This window comes from Equus quagga, chromosome 15, assembly GCF_021613505.1.
Source record: "Equus quagga isolate Etosha38 chromosome 15, UCLA_HA_Equagga_1.0, whole genome shotgun sequence".
Classification (NCBI taxonomy): Eukaryota; Metazoa; Chordata; class Mammalia; order Perissodactyla; family Equidae; genus Equus; species Equus quagga.
In genome coordinates, this window is record NC_060281.1 from 22,618,180 (window position 1) to 22,636,583 (window position 18,404).

Genomic DNA, 18,404 nt, shown 5'->3' on the forward strand with positions numbered 1-18,404 from the left:
GCTATAGCAATGCTCCTTAGTGTGGTTCATGGAATGGTGCTGGTCTGCAAACTGCTTACCAGTCAGCATAAGTACAGAAATGGAGAGTAAGCACCTAGAAACTTCCATACCGATTTGACAGAGTAATCCATTGAATTGAATATGAAAAATTAGGCGTGTCCTTTGTATGAATATTTTTTCATTTCATCTTTATTATATTTTATAAAAGTATTCCTCCGTGATGGATTGGAAGTTAAAGCAAAAACAAAGATAGCTGGTTCTTCATCACACACAGTTTGAGAAGGCCTGTAACCTGCCTTTGCTCCCCTGTTGAATGAATTTGGGGAAACCACAGCACTTACCAAATTATATTGTAATGAAACACGTGTCCGTCCCCCTCTCTCTTGCTAGACTGTTTCTTGAGAGCAGGAACTGTGTCTAATACATCTTCGTGGCTTCATTCCTAAGAGCCCTGCCTGGCATATCGGAGGGCGTGGGAAACATTTGTCCCATGTGTGCCTGCCTGCTCCCCAGTGACATGAGAGTGGGTGAGGCCAGCCTCGGCAACTCCTGAGCCTTCTGGATAGTGTCCTCTGCAGGCCAGTGATGGAGAGCTGGATCGAATGATGAAGTAGTGAACTTTCCTTCTCTTTTTCCCGCAGAAACAGGTCTCCTCTTCCCACCTGCCCAGCAGCATGAGAGCAGCATGACTGGCCGGCCGCAGGAGAAGCCCCCAGAGCCAGGCTCCCAACTCAACCATCTGCTGCGGAGGTCAAGGTGAGCTTGCTTTCCTTGTGCTGGAAGGTTTAGGAATTTTCGTTTTAGCTAATTCTATCTGCTTTTGTAATCCCTTGTCATGTGCTGGAAAAATGGAGTTTACTAGGGCATAGGTAGACTTAGACAGTGCACGTCAGCCTAACGGGGCAAAACGTGCTCATTTCAGTTAATAGAGAGGCTGATGGTGGAGCAGACGGGACACTGAATTGAGTTGCTGGGGACTGAAGCTCTCATTATTCCTCCAGCACCTCCTGAATCTTGGGACCTTTTAGGGATTGGGTATCCAGAGAATTTGGGGTAAAGGAATCTCTGGAAGAGGATGTAATTGGAAGGCTGGTCAGTCCATAGTCTGGGACTCCCAAGACATCCTGGACAGACACTTCTGTTCCACACAGGGTGGTAAGGGGCCTTAGAGGATCAGCCTGGCCAATCCCCAGCCAGTGTGGAACAATGAATTGTTAGAAAATTCTGCCTAATATTGGGACCAATTCTGCCTCTTGGTAAGTTCCGCCTGCTCTTCTCTGCTCTGCCATTTGGAACCATAAAGACTGAACTTTCAAAGACTCTGCCACATGACTCCCTCTTTGGATCTGAAGATGGCTGTCGTGACTCTGCTTTTGTTTTTTGTGTAAATTCTCCCTAGAGACTAGCGCCGCTCACCTTGTCCTTTTGTGCTCCTCCATGTTGGAAAGCACTTCATTACCTCCAGGGTTGGCCCTGCCAGTTGCTCACTCAACCTGTGCCATCCGCAGCAGAGAATCCCTCATTCACCGTTCATTCTTCAGTGTCTATTAAGAGCCTCCTCGGTGACAGTCACTGTGCTGGACACTGGAGGTACATCAATGAGCAAAAAAGACAGCGTCTCCGTCTTTTTTAACACAAAATAGGTTTGGATCCCTGGAGAGAGTTCGAAATAAGCCTTGAACCACTTCTCGGTGCTCTTTTTTAATATTTTATCTCTTTTCAACTTTTTTCTTAGGTGTTCCATAAGTGCTTGGAAAAAAATGTGTATTCTCTAATTATTGGATATAGTGTTCTATATAAAATCATTGAAATAAGTTAGTTCGTTGTGATGTTCAAATCGTCTGTAATGTGTCCTTTTCTGTTTTCGTCTGATTAATCTATCAATTATTGAGAGAAATGTGTTAAAAAATCTCCCATTGGATTTGTCAATTTCTCCTTATAATGCTGAAATTTTTGCTTTATATATTTTAAAGCAATGCTATTTGGTGCATAGATATTTAGAATAGGTATTTCATTGATGAATTGAGATTCATTTCTACCCTCTTTATATACTTTGATTTTTTCTGCTCTTTATTTTTGGTTGAAGTGTTTCTCCCCCTCGTTCTGTTTTCCGTCTTCTTATTTGGAAGTTATATACTTCATAACTATTCTTTCAGTAGTTACTCCAGCAATTTTAACAGGCATCCTTAACAAAGTCTAACAGTAATCAGTGTCTTTACCTTCCTCCCAAACAATGCAAGAAGCATAAACTGGTTTAATTCTAACCACTGCCTCTCCCAATTTATATACAATTGTCCTGTGTTTTCATCCTGTCCTGTTTTTTCCCCACAAGCTAGATGTCGTTGTTATATATGGTGAGTGTGTGTATAGATTTACCCACAGACTTATCAATATCTTTTTTTCACCACTCTTTCATGAATATGAGATCATTTTCCTTCTGTCTAAAATAAATCCTTTAGCATTATCCTTTAGTGAGAGTCTGTTGCTGGTAAACTTTCAAGTTTTTTCTGCTGGGTTTGATTTGGTTTTTGTTGGCTTGAAAATGTCTTTGTTTCGCTCTCAGTTTTGAAAGGTAGCTTTACTGGATATATTCTGTTGGGTCATTGAAGCCATTATTCCACTATGTCTGGCTCTGAATATTGCTTTTGAGAAGTTGGCTGTCAGTCTAATTGCTGTTTCTTTATAAGTGATCTGGCATTTCTCTCTGGTTATGTTAAAGATATCATTGTTTTCTCTGATGTTCTCAGCTTCATTGTCACGTAACTATGTGTAAATTTCTCTGTCTTTGTTCTGCTTGGGTTTTGTGGGGATTCCTACAGCTAAAGATGGGTGTTTTTCAACCATTCTGGAAAATTCTCACCCCTCAGTTCTTTGAATATTGCCTCTTTCTCTCTCTAATATCGCCTCTGGAACTCCAGTTAGACGTATGGTGGGCCTTCTCGTTCTGTTCTCTCTCTCTTAATCTCTGTTTCACATTTTCATCTCTTTGCTGAAACTCTGAGTAATTTCTTCAAATCTGTCTTCCATTTAACTAATTTATTCTGTCTCCAATGCTGTTTAATCTATCCATTGAATTTTTTTCCTTTTGGTTCCTTTATTTATCATTTCTTGAAGTTCTGGTCCATTATTTTTCAAATCTGCTTGGTGGTTTTCTGATCTCTTATTTCTTGCTCATATTTGTAAGCTGCCTTTTTTTACTTTAATCTATTGGAGTAGCTATTTAGACATTATAGAATTTCGTGTCTGGTGATTCCAGAATCGGAAATCTTTCCAGGCCAGATTCTGCCGTCTGTTGTTTCTGCTGGCTGGTACTCATAGTGCCTTGTTTTCTTGTTATTTACTGTGAGCTGCCCATTTTCCTTAGAACTTTCTTGGGAATTATTTGAGATGTGGATTGAAGTTTATTTTTCTGGAGAGGATTTGCATTAACTTCTACTAGTTGTCTGGAAGCACTATCAGCCAAAAGTCACTTTAAATTAATTTTCTACCTAAAGCTTTTCTGGTTACATAAGTAGCATGAATTCCAACCGCAGACCTGTGTGAGATCCAGCTTATGGTTACAAATTTTCAGGAGAGATTCCCCCCACATTCTACCCAGCCCAGGGTCAGGTTTCCTTGTAATCTGCTTCTGTGCTGTGGGTCTATTTCTCATTCATTGAGAGTGGAGCCTATTGGAGTCCCAACTTTATGGCCAGAACTCCACTTTTTCTCCTGTTTCCTGAGCCCTGTGCAGCTCTCATGGGAAACTTAGAATCTCTGGGGATGAGCAGGAACCCTCAGGGCAAAAGCCAGCTTTGCCTCTAGCTTACCTCCCAAGTTTCCTGCTTTTGGTTTTGTTTTGGTCTTCAAAGAATCCTTTCATTTATACCAGCTCAGCAATGTGTATACAATTTTTACATTTTAAATTTTATCCAGCATAATAATTGTTTCAGTTGGGAAAGTCAAGTTGCGTATCTGGTCTGCCATATTGCCAGAAAGTATATCTTCTTTCTTCTCCACCATGGCCCTGGGAGGCAGGAATGACTGTTCCATGTTCACAAAAGAGTGAACCGAGGCTCAGAGAAGACATGTAACTGGCTACAGTCACAGGCCTGGCAGGTGACAGACCCGAAAGGAGTATGTCCCTTTCCTGTCCCATCTCCCCAAAATGGGCTGTTGACCATTTTTTCAGGATTAGCTTTATTCTCACAGAGGATATGAGTTCCTACCAGAATGCTTTAAATAGCTGGGCAGCTTTGTAAAATTTGTTTATGAATCTATTGTTTATCTTCTTTGAGAGAGGAAATGGCTTCTACATATTTTGTGGCTTGTTTCTCCAACAGTCACCACCAACTTTCCTGCTTCATTCCCACTCCTCAAAGGCCCCCTGGACCCAAAGCCAGAACCCATGTGCACCTCATCCAGACCCCAGCTTCCTTTCTTCTTCGTGCTCCTCTCTCCTTCTCACATTCCCCTCTTCCCTGCGCCTCTCCCCCACCCCATCCTTCCTGCTGTTGGTTTTTCTGTCTCCTGCTGGCGTGCCTTTCCTCAGAGGGGAGGCCACAGAGCACAGTGGGTAGGTATTTTGGACCTTAGGGCAGCAGGGAGAAAGAGCTGAGTTTGAACCTAGCTCTGCCACTTACTAGCTTAGTCTCTCTGAGCTTCAGTTTCTTCATCTGTAACATGGGACAATAGATGGAGCTGCTCGAGGACCAAATGAGACGATGCGCATAAAGCTTGGACCACGAGCGTGGAGCGTCACAGCGCTCGGTCCGTGGCGGTCCGCGTTACAACTGAGAACAGGCCTGTGCTCTTGTTCAGTGATGCTTTTAAGTTGACAGAGCTGGTTTATGAAACGTGGTGAAAATGGAGGCAGAAATCTGGGGTCAGTGTGAGAGTCCCAGCCTCACTCTTATGTTCTTCAAACTGGATATTTTAAAAAATAATCTGAGGGAAAACAGAACACCTTGGTCTGGCCAGTGTTTGCAGAGGATATAAACCAGGGGTTCTGGAAGCAGGGCACCCCAGCATCTCGGCTCTCCCTCCAAGCCGTTCCCTCCGCTGTGGAGCCCCCAGGCCACAGGATGGCGCACCTGCTCTGCGGGTCCTGCAACCCTGCAGTGGGTGGTCTGCACCGTTTTACCTCCTTTACTTTTTGACGGCTGGTGTGACGCTTTTTATTTCACACACTCCCTTCTAGTAAATGCCTTTATATTACTCTCAGATTTGTATCACTTCCTGATTTGATATCTATCAAGCAACAGCTTTTCTCAATACTTGCTATTTGTAGAGACTCTGGGCTACGTGCAGTGGGCAAGTGGTAGAAGAAACAGAGCACAGCGTAGAGTTGCTGTGACCTAAAACTGCTCTAAAAAATGTCTGTTAATTTTAAAAGACTTTATGACCAAAAAATGCATAGAGAATAAACCATCTTCATAAGGTTAAGGGTCAGATGTTCAGAGTGGATTTCCAAGGAGGGCAGCACTATGCCCTTGAGGGGTCAGGGAAGGCTTCCAGTGGAAGCCTGGAGGAGGCAGACTGGAGCTGACTCTGTGGGGCAGGTAGGGTGAGGCACTGGAAAAGGAGCTCCTACATAGTGGGTATAGAAGTGGTATGAACTGAAACATAGAAACGGGTGTTCTCATGAGGCCCAGTGCGTGCTGCTAGCCCCACACGTGGCCGCCTGGCCCCTCTTGGGCAGCCGTGCAGCCGTGTCTCGTCTGCTGAGACACCCAGCAGGAGGATCTTTAGCGTATTATTAGCCTATCAAAAGCCCTAAGAAGTCCTGCAGTTAATGTTTGACTCTGTGTCAACAGGCGCCCCCAGGGGTATTTGACCACTCATGGCCCACGAACATGGCGGTCTTGAATGGATTTGCATTTGCCTTTTTGTCTCTCTAGCAAATGCTTTGGTTCACTCTTGGCCACCAACTCACTTTTATAAAACAGAGATTGGAAACTTTCTTTAAAAATTTAGTCTGTGAATACCAAACAATGATTTGGAGTGAACCACTTGTCTTCTTTTTCCATGCGTTGCTCAAATATCTAGAAAGGTGAGGGTTTCTAGGAGCCTGAGCATGGATGTTGCTGGAGTTAGGGAGGGGCTGCTTTGCTCTCCAAGACGATGTTGACATTCTAGAGCAGTGGGCTGAGGGGCCAGGCCCCAACCCCCCCCATCCCCCACCCGCCCGGCAAACCTCAAGTCTATTAACAGCCTCTCTCCTGATAATGATTCATGCTTCCTGTCCCTCCTCCATTCTGGTTACTTAGAGCTATGAGCCAAGATTGATTACTTACACCATCCAACTGGCCTTGTCCATGGGGAGCTCAGCTGGTAGATTAATTATTCTTCTTAGGGTGGCACTCCAGGTTGAGTTCTTCTTGTGAGCCAACCCCTGCACAGTAAAACAAGGTGCAGATGCGGAGACCATTTCTGGAACCAGAAAGTTGGGACACTTCATGTCAAGGGCTATCTGAGGAGTTTGGGGAGCCAAGGTTATTGTGGGCATAGAGACAGGCACCCCGGGCAAAGGACTTACGTGCTTGCACAGCCACATAAGAGCCAATGGACAGATGTTATAAACTGAGTCTTTAAGGACTTCTCTGGAGATTGACCATCAGCTCCTTCTCACTGTTACACCCAGTGCATTCTCCTTTCTAAAAATACTTTAGTAATCTTTATTATACCAGTCATATAGATTATTCTATTTTTTAAAAATTAAAACACTACAGCTGGAGCTTAAGTCTGCTCTGATAACCTCCCCCACTCACTCTTGGCCCTTTTCTAAAAGATGGCAGAAATCCAGGTGTCCTGACTCCCGGCTCTCTTTCTCCCCAGTAGGCTGGATAGGGATCAGGTGTCAGTGGTGGGGAGCTCTCCTGCCTCAGTATCCTGGCTCAGGATTGTTGGGTGTCCCTGGGACAGGCGGGCTCTGGCGGGGTTCGTCCAGCTGAGCCTTCACAGGTCAGAGCTAGAGGGACCTCCTTGCAGCCCCTTGGGTCCAGCCTCCTCATTCTGCAGAAGCTGAGTCTGAGGTGCAGGGAGGGGAAGTCATTGCCCAACAAGGTCACAGGGCCAGTCTCCTTTTCTGTTTGGTCCGGGTTATCTTTATATTGGGTTTGCGTTTCCTGAATACGCAGCTACCCAGTGGGGGCTGGGGGCGGGGTCAGAGGGCAGGGGAAGTGGGCTTAAAAGAACCCCATGTGAGAATGTTTAAATGTCCTGAGTGTCCCATGAAGAGGGAGATCATGTGTGTGCACATAATCAAGAGGAGGAGAGGGGGAAACAGTGTGGGTCCAGGAGACCCAGGGTGGAGGGGAAGAAGGAGGACAAAATGAGGGCCATTCAGAGAAGGCTGGGACATTTTAATTTAGGGAATAGAAATAAGTAGGCGACTGCTTCTTTGCTCTTCCATGATGCCTTCTTGTTTGTATTTCTGGAGAACACTCACGTCACGTGGAGGCCCTACGTCTCCATTCAGCCGAAGTGGTTTAGTGGTCGCTGGGGGCTCTTTGGCCTGGGACCAGAGGTCCTCAGCTCTCCTCTCCCTCAGGTTTGCTTCTCACCAGCACTTGTGATCCTGTGGAAATCTCTTCCTCCCTCGGAACTTCCATAGCTTAGCTTAAAATGGGAATACAGCTTCTTGCTGGGTCTGCCACACAGAAAAATAGCGGTTGTGAGAATGCCCTCTGAATGTTGAAGGTTAGGATGGCCTCATTGTTTCTTCTCTAAGGGCTACCTTGGCGTGAACTCTGAGGGAGTTGGGAGCTTCCGCTGGGTTAGGTCTCCTTTGCCGGTCAGATCAGGTGGCAGATGTGGGCCACCAAGGCCTCCCCAGGCCTGCTTCCCTGGGACAGCCCTGCCAGACAGTGTCCCCCAGCTCTCAGAGGGGGGCCGTTGTTTAAGCAACCCAAGGGGCTGTCACTAAAAGTAAGGAAACTGCAGCTATGGACAGAGTTACTGCCAATTTCCTGGAATCTGAGGGCTGGGGGCCCTCTTGAAACAGGAAAGGAAGTAAACTATCTCTTTATCTGGTATCATAGAAGGAATGAATCGACTCTTTCCGGGTAACTGGGCCGCACCCCTTTAAAGTTTTTTCTTTAATGATAACCGTAGCTATTCTTAAGCTTTAGATGGCCACTACATAATTTCTTCTCTTTTCCTCTCCTGGGGTCTTGAACTGCTTGAGAGCTGGACCCCAGAGAGCAGAACTCCTCCCTCGTTACCAGTAACCACGCTGGCGAGCTTGGCCTGACCCGTGGCCGCACTCAGAGTCCCTCTTGGGCACCTCCTGAGTTGCACTGACCCTCGAAGAACTATAGGCCTTTCTTCAGGGGCCGACCTGCCCCGGAGAACTTCCTTCAGCAGTGAATGAGCAAGTCACGTGAGCGTCTGCAGTCTTCTGTTTATTTCTCTGCCTAGAGAACAATACGGTAAATGTGCTTTTCGCCTTGGCACCATGTCTTGGATTGTCGTTATGGAGAAAAGTGACTCTACCGCGATGCAATGGTGTTTTCAGGGGGAGTCAGGGTAAGTGAGGTTCTTGGTCCCCTCACCGAAGAGCCCCCGACTGCGGAGGCTTTCCAGTGGATGGGTTTCCTCTCTTCCTTTCTGTGTCCACTTCTGGCACTTCCTGCCCCTGAGCACGAGTCTGCTAAGTGAAACAAAGGGAGGGCTGAAGGTTGCCCAGGAAACGAATAACCAAACCGATTCAATCACGACTGAGTCACTGAGCCTGATCTAAACTGTACCCAAGTCAAAACAAAACAAGAGAAACCCCACCCTGGGTGGTGAGATTCTGAGAGTCCCCACTGGGTGCCACACATGTTTTGTACCTTCGCCTGTTTAATCCTCACAGAAAAGCCTGGAACAATAGGAATCATCATTCCTGTTTCACAGAAGTCAAAACTGAGGCTTGGAAAAAAAAAAATGAAAAAGAGTCAGGTCGGCCTGCCTGGTTACTCACTTGGCAACCGTGGAAGATTAAGATCTGAACTCTGGTCTTCTGACTCCACAACCAGTGTTCTTGGTCCTTCTGTGAGGAAAATGCCTCCACAGAACCCATTTGTTCCTCTCCTCTGAGAAGTTCCTGATGAGGAAAAGAATTTTCCAGATCGCTGGAGCTTAGCCCTTTAAGCCTAGAAATAGGAAGGGGTTTTTTTTTTGGTGTGTAAAATGCGTCAGCTTCTTTTTCGTACTTCCAAGTTCATGGCTATGCGCTAGAGGGTTGAAGGTTGCGAGGAGCTGGTGTCTGGATCCCCGGGGCGTGTCTATACTGTGGCGTAAACTAGTTCTCCCCGAGCCCTCAGAAGTCAAGGAGAAAGCTGGAAGGTTCCAACTAGCGGGTGGTAGCTTCGTGCTAGTCAGATCTGTGGGAGGCGGGGGAAAAGACGGACAAGGGACTCTGCAGAAGATCAGAGGAAGCCTTGTCCTTTGGCATTGGAGGGTTGGAGGCCTAGCCCTATCACTGATTGTGTGACCTTGGGCAGCGCATCCCCTGAATGTGAATTTCCTTTTCTTTTAAACAGAGAAAACAATTCTGACTTCACACGTTTATAGTGGGGACAAAATAAAATAGTGTGTGCGTGTGCTTTGTACAGCGCTTTCTGGAATCTTCCTATTGGCCATGAAGACATGCACACCCTCCCACGAACTCCTCAAGGTCCCTATCAGAAACTCCACCCTGGGCCAGAGGATTTGTGGCCGTGACCCAGGGGCGCTGGCTGGCTCTGAGCTCCACTGACATCAGGCAGACACGTGCCATGGTCACCAAGGCAGGTCACTCCACATGTCAGCATTGACCTCCTCGTCCCATGACTGTTAAAGAGATGGAGCCATGAGTTTCTTACTCTTTTATTCAAAAAAAGGAAAGAAAGAAAGAAAAGAAAGGGGAAAAAATTTTGGTTTTCTTTAACCTGTACTTTTGTTCTGTTTTCCCCTCCTTGCTGTGAATGGAATTGCCATTTAACTTTTTTTTTTTTAATTTAAAAAAATGATGTTCTGGGTGATGGAACATAATATTTAGACACGTTGAACTGACAGTTGATGGCTGTGTTGTCAATACACCATCACCACAAATCATGTTCCAGGGGTTGGTGGGGAGGAGATTTGTGTGTAAATGTGCGTGTGCGTGCACACACTTGGATGATTTAAAGTGATTGGGGAGGGTCCAGTGACCCTTATCAAAAGCAGCTCCTGTGGAAGGTTAGCCACAGGACACGGTCGTTGGCTCTGCAGAGCGGAAGAGGGAAGCCCGCTTCCACTGTGGACCGAGGGGATCTTCTCTGTGTTAGCCTGTGGCAGCAAAAGCTTCCCCCTTCCTCCCTCCCTTTCTCCTGTCGTTAGCTCCCAGTGGGTGCCCTGTTTATGCTGACCCCTGAAGGCAGAGTTGAAGGGGTCCCAGTCTGATGGCGGAGGCAGATAAAGCAGTTGGGAACAGTGTGCTAAGTGGTGTAATAAAGACACGCTGACTGGGTACTTGGTCTGCTCTCTAGGCAGTCCTCCTCATGTCCCTGCCTCCACCTACCACCTGTTGTCAGGGGTCTCTCAAACCTCTCTGAGCCTGGGAGCCCTCAGTCCGGTGCCTCAGTGACAGCTCCTGTTGTAGGTTTCAAAGCCAAACTGAACTTTGGCAGCGCTCCCTGTCCTCACAGGTGCGAACCTGACATCTAGGCGTCATCCTGACACACCCTGCTCCCGCACCTCCATGCCCATCCTGTCACCACCAGGTCCTGTCAGGTTCACCCTGAAATGCCCCTCCGTCACCACCCGCGTCCAAGCTGCCTGGCCTCGACCACCACAGAGCTGAGTCTCCCCATATCCTCGCTCACACTCCTCCGGTCCATTGTCTGCACCAGAGGTCAGCACACAGCGGTCCCCAGGATCACTTCCCTGACCCAGCCACTGCCTGATTTTGTATGGCCCCTGGGCTAAAAATGGCTTGTACATATGAACATTTGATGATATGGGAACACTGACTTTGGACCCCAATTAAGCAAAAAGTCATCCCTCCAAAAAATATTTCCATTCTTCTCATTAGCAGATCTGTGTTACAAAAGAATTATACTCAATTATTATTATATTTTGTTTCCTCAAAAAATTTGTAGAATTTTCTTTTTTGTCTTATTATATAAGACAAAAGTCTTATATAAGTGATGTATAAGTCTACTTCATAGCCTTGATTTTGCCACCTGGCTGCAAAGCCTAGAATATATACTATCTGGCCCTTTACAGAAAAGGTTTGTTGACCTCTGGTCTACACTGTGGCCTTTTCAAAATGGAAATCTGATCAGTCATACATGCTTGCACAGAAATACACACACACCCCACTCAAAATACTTTAATGGTTCCCTATTACTCTTTGGATAAAGATAAAGCTCCTTACCCTTAAGAGCCTTAGGTGGTCTGGCCCCTGCCCCCTCTCCAGTTTCATCACCATGCTCCTTTATCCTCCATTCCAGCCACTCTGGCCGCCTTTTAGTTCATTGTGTCCACCATGTTCCCACCTGCCACAGGGCCTTTGCCCATACTGTCCTTGACTGTCTGGAATGCAGCTTTCTACACCCTATTTTCCCTGTTTAAGTCCTCATCCTTTAGATTGCAGCATCACTGTAACTTCCTCAGAGCATCCTTCCCTGACCTCTCTGCTGAGGTCACGGCCCTTTATTATTGCGCCTCATCACAGTCAGCAGATTGTATTTGTCTGTCTGACCTCTCCGTGGCAGACTGCAAGCCCCACAAGAGATGACACCTTGTCATGGACCCACCTCCATGATATCCACTGTGCCTGGTACCTAGTGGGCACTCAGTAAATATTTCGTTACAATGAATGGCTGAGAATCAGGGAAGGTTTCATAAAGGATGTTAAGTTTGAACAGGAACTTATAGGCTAAGAAGATAGAGAATGAGAGAAAGAGATTCCAGGCTGAGGGACCAGCATTCTGGAAACCCTGTAGTTTTATAGGCCAAGTGCTCACGGTATGTATGGTGAATGGTTGGGTAAATCATTGGGAAGGTAGGTGAGGCTAAATTGTGAGGGGCCTCCTGTGCTGGGCTGAGCTGTCTGGACCCTGCTCCTGTTGGTGGAGGGAGCACTGGAGGTTTTAAGCAGAGGGGTGGCATGGGCAGGGCTGCTGGGTGTAAAGTGGGCGAGGAGAGGGGCCCGGCCATTAAGAGACTGTATCATGGAGTGGGCAGTGGGAATGAGAGGAGAAGATGGTCAGGGAAATGCAGGAATTGATAACCTGTTGGAAGTGAGGGAGGTTAGGGGAGGTGAGCTCTTGGGGTCCCAGCTTTCTGATTCAGGCTCCTCCAGTATTTAAGATGAGTGAAGGGGAAACAGTAAGAGCAAGAGGTGGAGGGATGAAAGTTAGTTCGGGGGCCAGGAAGCGGAGAGGGCAAATGCCTGCAGCCTCCATTGCTCAGTGAAGCAGGCTCAGGCTCATCTGCTGGAACAAAGGCCTTTGGGGTTCAGGATGTAGACCCCGGCCTCTTTCCCCTTTTGCAAGCAGAGGGTGCAGCATCATCCCTAAACTTTTGGGGGATTTGCCTCAGCGAGGAGCATCTGGGGGCTCAGACTGTGGACTTATATCCCAAACAGCCCCTCGAGGGGTTAATAGGGCCCTTAAGGAGATCTTACAGGCCTGCCTTTCCTCATCCTGTTCCTAAAATGCGATGTCTACATGTCAGCTTTGTCAGAAATCCTGCCTTGAAGGCCTTTGAAAAAAAATAGTCCACTTACTTCCAAAAATGTTCTCTGAGGGCCTGCCCCACCCCAGCTCTGCTCTGAGCACCACAGGGAACCCGGCTCTGAGTCTGTGCCTGACCTGCAGACACCTAACTAATACTTGAAACCCACAAACGATGCAAGAAGGCATAATTCAGCGACTTCGTGTGTTATCGTAGCGTATTAAAGTTCTCAGGCACATTCACACACGGGAGAAGCCGTTTTTAACCAGCTTCTCCCAGCCGTCTTCTCCCGCAGCTCCCCAGACCCCCAGACACATAGCACCCGCTCCTCTAAGCGTCGTCCCGGGCTGAGCAGGCACTAGCTGCGTTCCCAAACCTGCTTATGCCGGTTGTGCTTGTTATTGTAATGCATAAATTAATTAAATGTGATAGAAGCTGATGACCTCTGAGTGCAAAAAGGAAAGAAATGCTGTTTCTATGAAAGGTTAGCTGAATGCTTTGGAAAAAGAATATAGAGAAACAAGCCCCCAAAAGACACTAAGTGCCAGGTGAGGTGTAAGCAAGACAATCATTGAAGATGGGCACCCGAGAGAGGGGGCATATGAGCACATCAGAGGATTCGGCACCACGATTCCTTTACAGTGTCTTCAACTTCTGGCTCCTTCTTACAGAAACAAAACTGAAAAATGATAGCTCATGCATTACAGGGTGGTTATGGAGAAAGACAACGCAGAGCTCTAGTCAGCAGATCTGTGAGCAAAGTAAAGGCCTGGCCCTTGCCTCGAAAGGCTAGCGAGATGTTTGTGTTTGAAGTTAAAGTTTTAAGCCATCAGTGTTCTGCTTTTAAGCGTACATGCAGGTTTTTTCACTGTTTTATTACATCTGTTTATTTTTTTGAAGAAGTAATAGATTCCCATGGTTCAATAATTTAGAAAAATATAAAAAGCTATAAAATGAAGTCTTCTTCCTACTCTTCTTCCCATTCAGCCCAGAGTCACCCCCTCCCCACAGACAACTATTACTAGTTCCTTAGATCCTTCCAGATTTTCTTTATGCACAAGAAGCAGCTGTGAACATACAGTCGATCCTCATTATTCGGGGATTTCATATTCGCATATTTCTCCTACCCTCTCAAATTTATTTGAAACCCCCAAATCAATACTCAGGGTGCTTTCAAAGTCCGTGATGGACATGCTATGACAGAGCTATGAAAAATTCGAGCCTCCCAACGCACATTCCCGGCTGAGGTTGATCGAGGAGATGTTCTGCCTTCTTGTTTTGACTCTCATGCTGTAAACAACTGTCCTTTTCAAAGTCCATTTAGTGCCATGTTTTTGCACTTTTTGTTGTTGATTTCACTGTTTAAAGTGGCCCCAGTGTCATGCTGAAGTGCTCTTAAGTGTAAGGAGGCTGTGATGTACCTTATGGAGAAAATATGCATTAAATAAGCTTCGTTCAGACATGAATTATAGTGCTGTTGGCCATGAACTCAATGTTAATGAATCAATGATATATTAAATAAGATATCTTGGAACAGAAACACACATAAAACAAGGTTATGCATTTTAAAAGCAAAACAAATAAGGTTATATATTGATCAGTTGATGAAAAAGTGACCAGAGGCTCACAGGAACTGAACCTTGTATTTCCCCCGAAAAACAATGGTACATTGTTTGCTAATTCAGTGTCTATGGTGACTTTATAAAACATACTACTGCTAATAATGAGAATCAACTATTTACATACATACATGTATATATTCTATTTTAACTTTAGAGATCTTTCCATATCAGTTCATGGAGTTTCCTTGTTCTTTTTAACAGCCATATAATACTCCATCATATGGTTATTCTATAATTGTCTTTAACCACTCCCTTATTGACAGGCATTTGAGGTGTTTTCAGTCTTTGGCTACTCAAACAATGCTGCAGTGTATACACTTGTCTGTAGGTCATTTTTATATGTCATTTGTTATAAGTCTCTGCCATAACCAATGTACTAGAAAGGGAATTCTGAACTCCTGGGTATATATCCTAAAGAAATTCTCACAGAAGTTCATAAGGAGACACATTCGAGAATGTTCATCACAGGGTGTCGTTGAGAGGTTGGCAAAGAGTAAGTGTGATGGATGCAAGTTCCCACCTGGTGTGGTTATTGTGAGGGGCTGGTGGAGGACTGGGCGCTGTGCCTGGCCCGAGGTTAATGCACAGTACGTATTAGCCATCATCATTCCTCCCTCCCATTTGCTCAGCAGCATCTTAGTCTAGCTCGTCAGCATAGCACTGGGTGTCTTTCCTACTGCTCTCCGACGGCAGCCCGCCCCTCCGTGATCCGTCTCCACATGCGGCTGGAGGATGCCTGGGCAGTGTTGGGGACATTTTTGTGCTGGTGTCCTAGGCCTAACTCTGGGCCACATTGGCTCCTTGAGAAGAAGATTGGCCCCTTCTTCTCCTAATCTTTAGCCAGGCCCACGGGGTGGATGTTGGACAAACCTAGTTGCTGCATTCCATGAGCATTGAGTGAATCTGCTTTGGACCAAACGCTGCTCACGGCACAGTGGAAAGAGGAGGGAGAGACATTCAAACAAAAGTCTGAAGACACAATTCTACTCCTATAGAACTTAAAATCTAGTATTGGTTGGAAAATCAGGCACCCAAGCTTACTGGCCTGGTGGAGTAATGTTTCCACCAAACAGAAGGATGCCCATGGGGGCCTGTAAAACTTTCATGTCAGGTCTGGTCCCCACATTCTCCCCAAGGCCCTAAGGCTCTGGGGACCCCGTTTCTACCCTCTCCTTCCAGGGGCCCCTGGTGGGTGGTCACTTCAACCCTCTGGTCTCATAGCAGTAGAGGGAAGTTATTTTGGCAAGAAATTGGGACAGTGAGATAATGGGGGCCAATGACCAACAGGATATCTGTCTTGAACAAGTCCAGGCAGGTTTGGGGGCTGCCCAGGGGCGATGTGAGGGATTACTGGGGGGAGGCAATCCCAGCAAAGGGTAAGATGGCCTGAGGCCTCTCAGTAGCCGTGGGGTAGACGGAAGCCAGCCTTGGTGAGCCTCTACCGCCCACACACAAAACTCCCAGCAGTGGGAATGTCAGGTGAGGGGGCTTGAAGGGGATGTTCACTTCCTGCTTTATTCTGTGCTGCTTGAATTCTCAGAAGCGTCTGTGGGTTAAAGCATACCGGTTTTCTTAATCTTGGCATGCTGTGGGTTGGAACGAGACCCTCCTGACAAAATTGGTCTCAGCAGCTCCCATCAGCTTGTCTCTCACAGGGCATCTTCCCAGTTCGCTCCCTTGGTCTGTTCACTCCTTGCTTCCCCTCCTTCAGCAGCTTCCCATGGGCCCTGGGAGCCTACTCAAGGTGCTCTGGGGGCGAGGCTCCTCCCGGTCCTTGAACAAGGAGCCCCTCTCACGTGACTGAGAAGGCCAGCCTTCAGGGCACAGAAGGACAAAGGAGAAATTGCCAGGGGCAGCCAAGCTTCCTAGTCAAGCCTCCGTGTGGGGCTACAGGGCCACAGGAAATTTGAGGTGGGCTATGAGGCCCTCTGTCTGCCTTCACTGAGCAAATGCCTCTGAAGCACTTGCAAAGTGCCAGATGTGAGGCACAGGCTGGGCCTCAGAGCTGTGCAAGACGGTGTCCGGCTGCCCTCAGAGAGTTCACGCCGCTGGAAAGGTGGGGGCGTAAGCAATGATGATGGGGGGGTCATCTCTATGGAGGTAGAGGCCAGACCCAAACCACAGGGGCCTGGAGGAGGGAGCGACTCAGGAAGTGCCACTGGGAAGGCCTCCAGCCCCAGACACCAGAGGTCCTTCTGTTTGTTTCTTGACTCTCAGAATTCCCCCAAAAGTCTTAGAACTCTGAGCCAGAAAGGGCTGTGAGGGTTGCTTGTCTAAGCCCCCTTATCTTACAAGTGAAGAGCCTAGGGGCCGTGGAATTGCCCTGGGATGGGGCCTGTGTTGTTGCCACTGTTCACAGAATGCCCTGACGTCATAAGCTGGGGTACCTCCCATCAGATATGCAGGCAGGCGGGCCAAGAAAGACCAACAGACACCCAAGCACAAGAACGCTAATGCACAGTTGTTCTGCACGCAAGGAAGTGTCGCAGACTTTGTTACCCTGTGAGCTGTGAGCTGTTTTCCAGAAAGAAGGGAGGTGATTTCCCCCAGACACCCACCCCTTCCCTGGGGCATAGGGCATCTAGGGGCATTTGTTTTTTATACAGTCTGACATCCTTGAAGGCCACAGACCAAAGCCAAGCCAACTGTTCCAGTTGAGAACTGAATCCATAACCACACAACCGCGGCAGCCTACCTGGAATCGTAGGGTTTGAGTCAGCGGGGCTGGTGCCATCCCAGGTGACCGTGCTGCACCCCCCTTCCCGTCGTCCCCTGCAGAGGAGGCTGGTCTGTGTCTCGGACCTGCTGGAGGTGCCCTCAGCAGCTGGGCTCCCGGGGAGCTGGGTGTGGGGCTTGAGTGGTAGGAATGGAGCCCTCAGCTGCTTGACTTGTGTTTTCTTAAATTTATAATTGGGAGATTTCTCCCAGCCCTGCCCTACCCTGCCAGGGACAGAGAGGCATCCTTTCTCTGGCGGCAGTCCCAGCTGCTGATTCATAAGGCCCACGCCTCAAGTCCTGGGGCAGGAGTAGGGGATCTTCTGTGCGGGCCCAGGCCCAGACCCTTCCAGCCGGGCACCCCACTGAGACCTTCCCTGAGTCCCCAACACAAGGGTCTGCCCACTGTGCCTTCTGGGTCCTCACTCCTGTGACCTCACCTCCCTGAGAGGCCCTTCTCTGCCTTTTCCTTGTGAAATTCCCTGGAGTCTTTAGGAAGCCCCACCCCTTCTCACCCCTCCCCCAACTGTGAGCTTAAAGACACAGGTTTGTGGGGTTTTATCTTCCCTAGCAGAGTCCTGGCACAGTAGGTCCTCAGTGTGAGTTTGTATGAAAGAATATAAAGGACAAGACAAGGCACAGATGCCCATCTCTGACCATGAGGTCCTCCATCCACTGGGTTGTAAGCTTCATGAGGCCAGGGACTGTGACCTAGTGACATCTCCTGGCACGCAGTAGGTCTTCAGTATGGTTACCGATTATCCTGAAATTCCCCTGGCAGCTCCTTCTTAGGAGAAACACATGATCATGTGGTACTCAGGGCTTGGGGCACTTGGGGCTCACGTGTGGGTTGTTCAGGTCTCTCCTCTGCCCTGCCTTCCTTCTGCAGACCTCTTGGCTATGTCATCTGTCAACCTCACCATCACCAGGGGATGGGGTGAGGGGCCAACTGTGGATTGGGAGGAGGCTTCATGGAAGAGCCAGGCAGCCCAGAATGGCCCTTGTCCCTGGCATGCCCCCCAGAGCCTATTGCATCTCTCCCTTTAGACTCTGGGGTGCCCTGAGTTTAGGATGTAAATTTCCTACGCTATCCCTGCTTTTACATCCCATCACTTTCTCCCTGGGGCCCTAACTAAGTTTTGATGAGTACTGACATGAGGGACAGTGATCCCAGGTGGGTATGTCTGAGCATGTCCCACTCCCGTGTTCCAGAGCAGTTATGTCTGGCGGTGCTGAAGATGCAGGAAAGGCTCAGTCACATCAGCTCAGCATTGCCTCCCACCCCCCCACCTCTGTGTCCTGGGAGAGGTGGACAACTCGTGGCGTCTCCGTGCTCTGTGCATCTGCCCCCCGAGCAGTTGTCAGCTCCACAATTTGAATGCTAATTGGCTGCTGAGCCCT

General features: G+C 47.8%; 1 protein-coding gene and 1 long non-coding RNA gene across 13 annotated transcripts in view; one reads left to right on the top strand and one right to left on the bottom strand.

Annotated features, from left to right (window-relative positions):
* TRERF1 (transcriptional regulating factor 1) overlaps window positions 1-18,404 on the top strand; it is a 194,536-nt gene that overhangs the window by 128,961 nt on the left and 47,171 nt on the right. For all 11 annotated transcript variants that reach the window (XM_046640089.1, XM_046640088.1, XM_046640091.1 and 8 more), the window contains one exon: window positions 642-756. The gene's annotated coding sequence lies outside the window, so the exon portion shown is untranslated. The remainder of the gene's footprint in view (window positions 1-641; window positions 757-18,404) is intronic.
* Window positions 7,327-17,152, bottom strand: LOC124226621 (uncharacterized). 2 transcript variants are annotated; one of them, XR_006885336.1, is made up of 3 exons: window positions 16,984-17,152; window positions 8,285-8,632; window positions 7,327-7,630 (listed from the first exon to the last, which is right to left on the bottom strand). It is a non-coding gene; the product is annotated as an uncharacterized LOC124226621 (long non-coding RNA). The 2 variants fall into 2 exon arrangements; XR_006885335.1 differs by having other exon boundaries at window positions 7,327-8,632.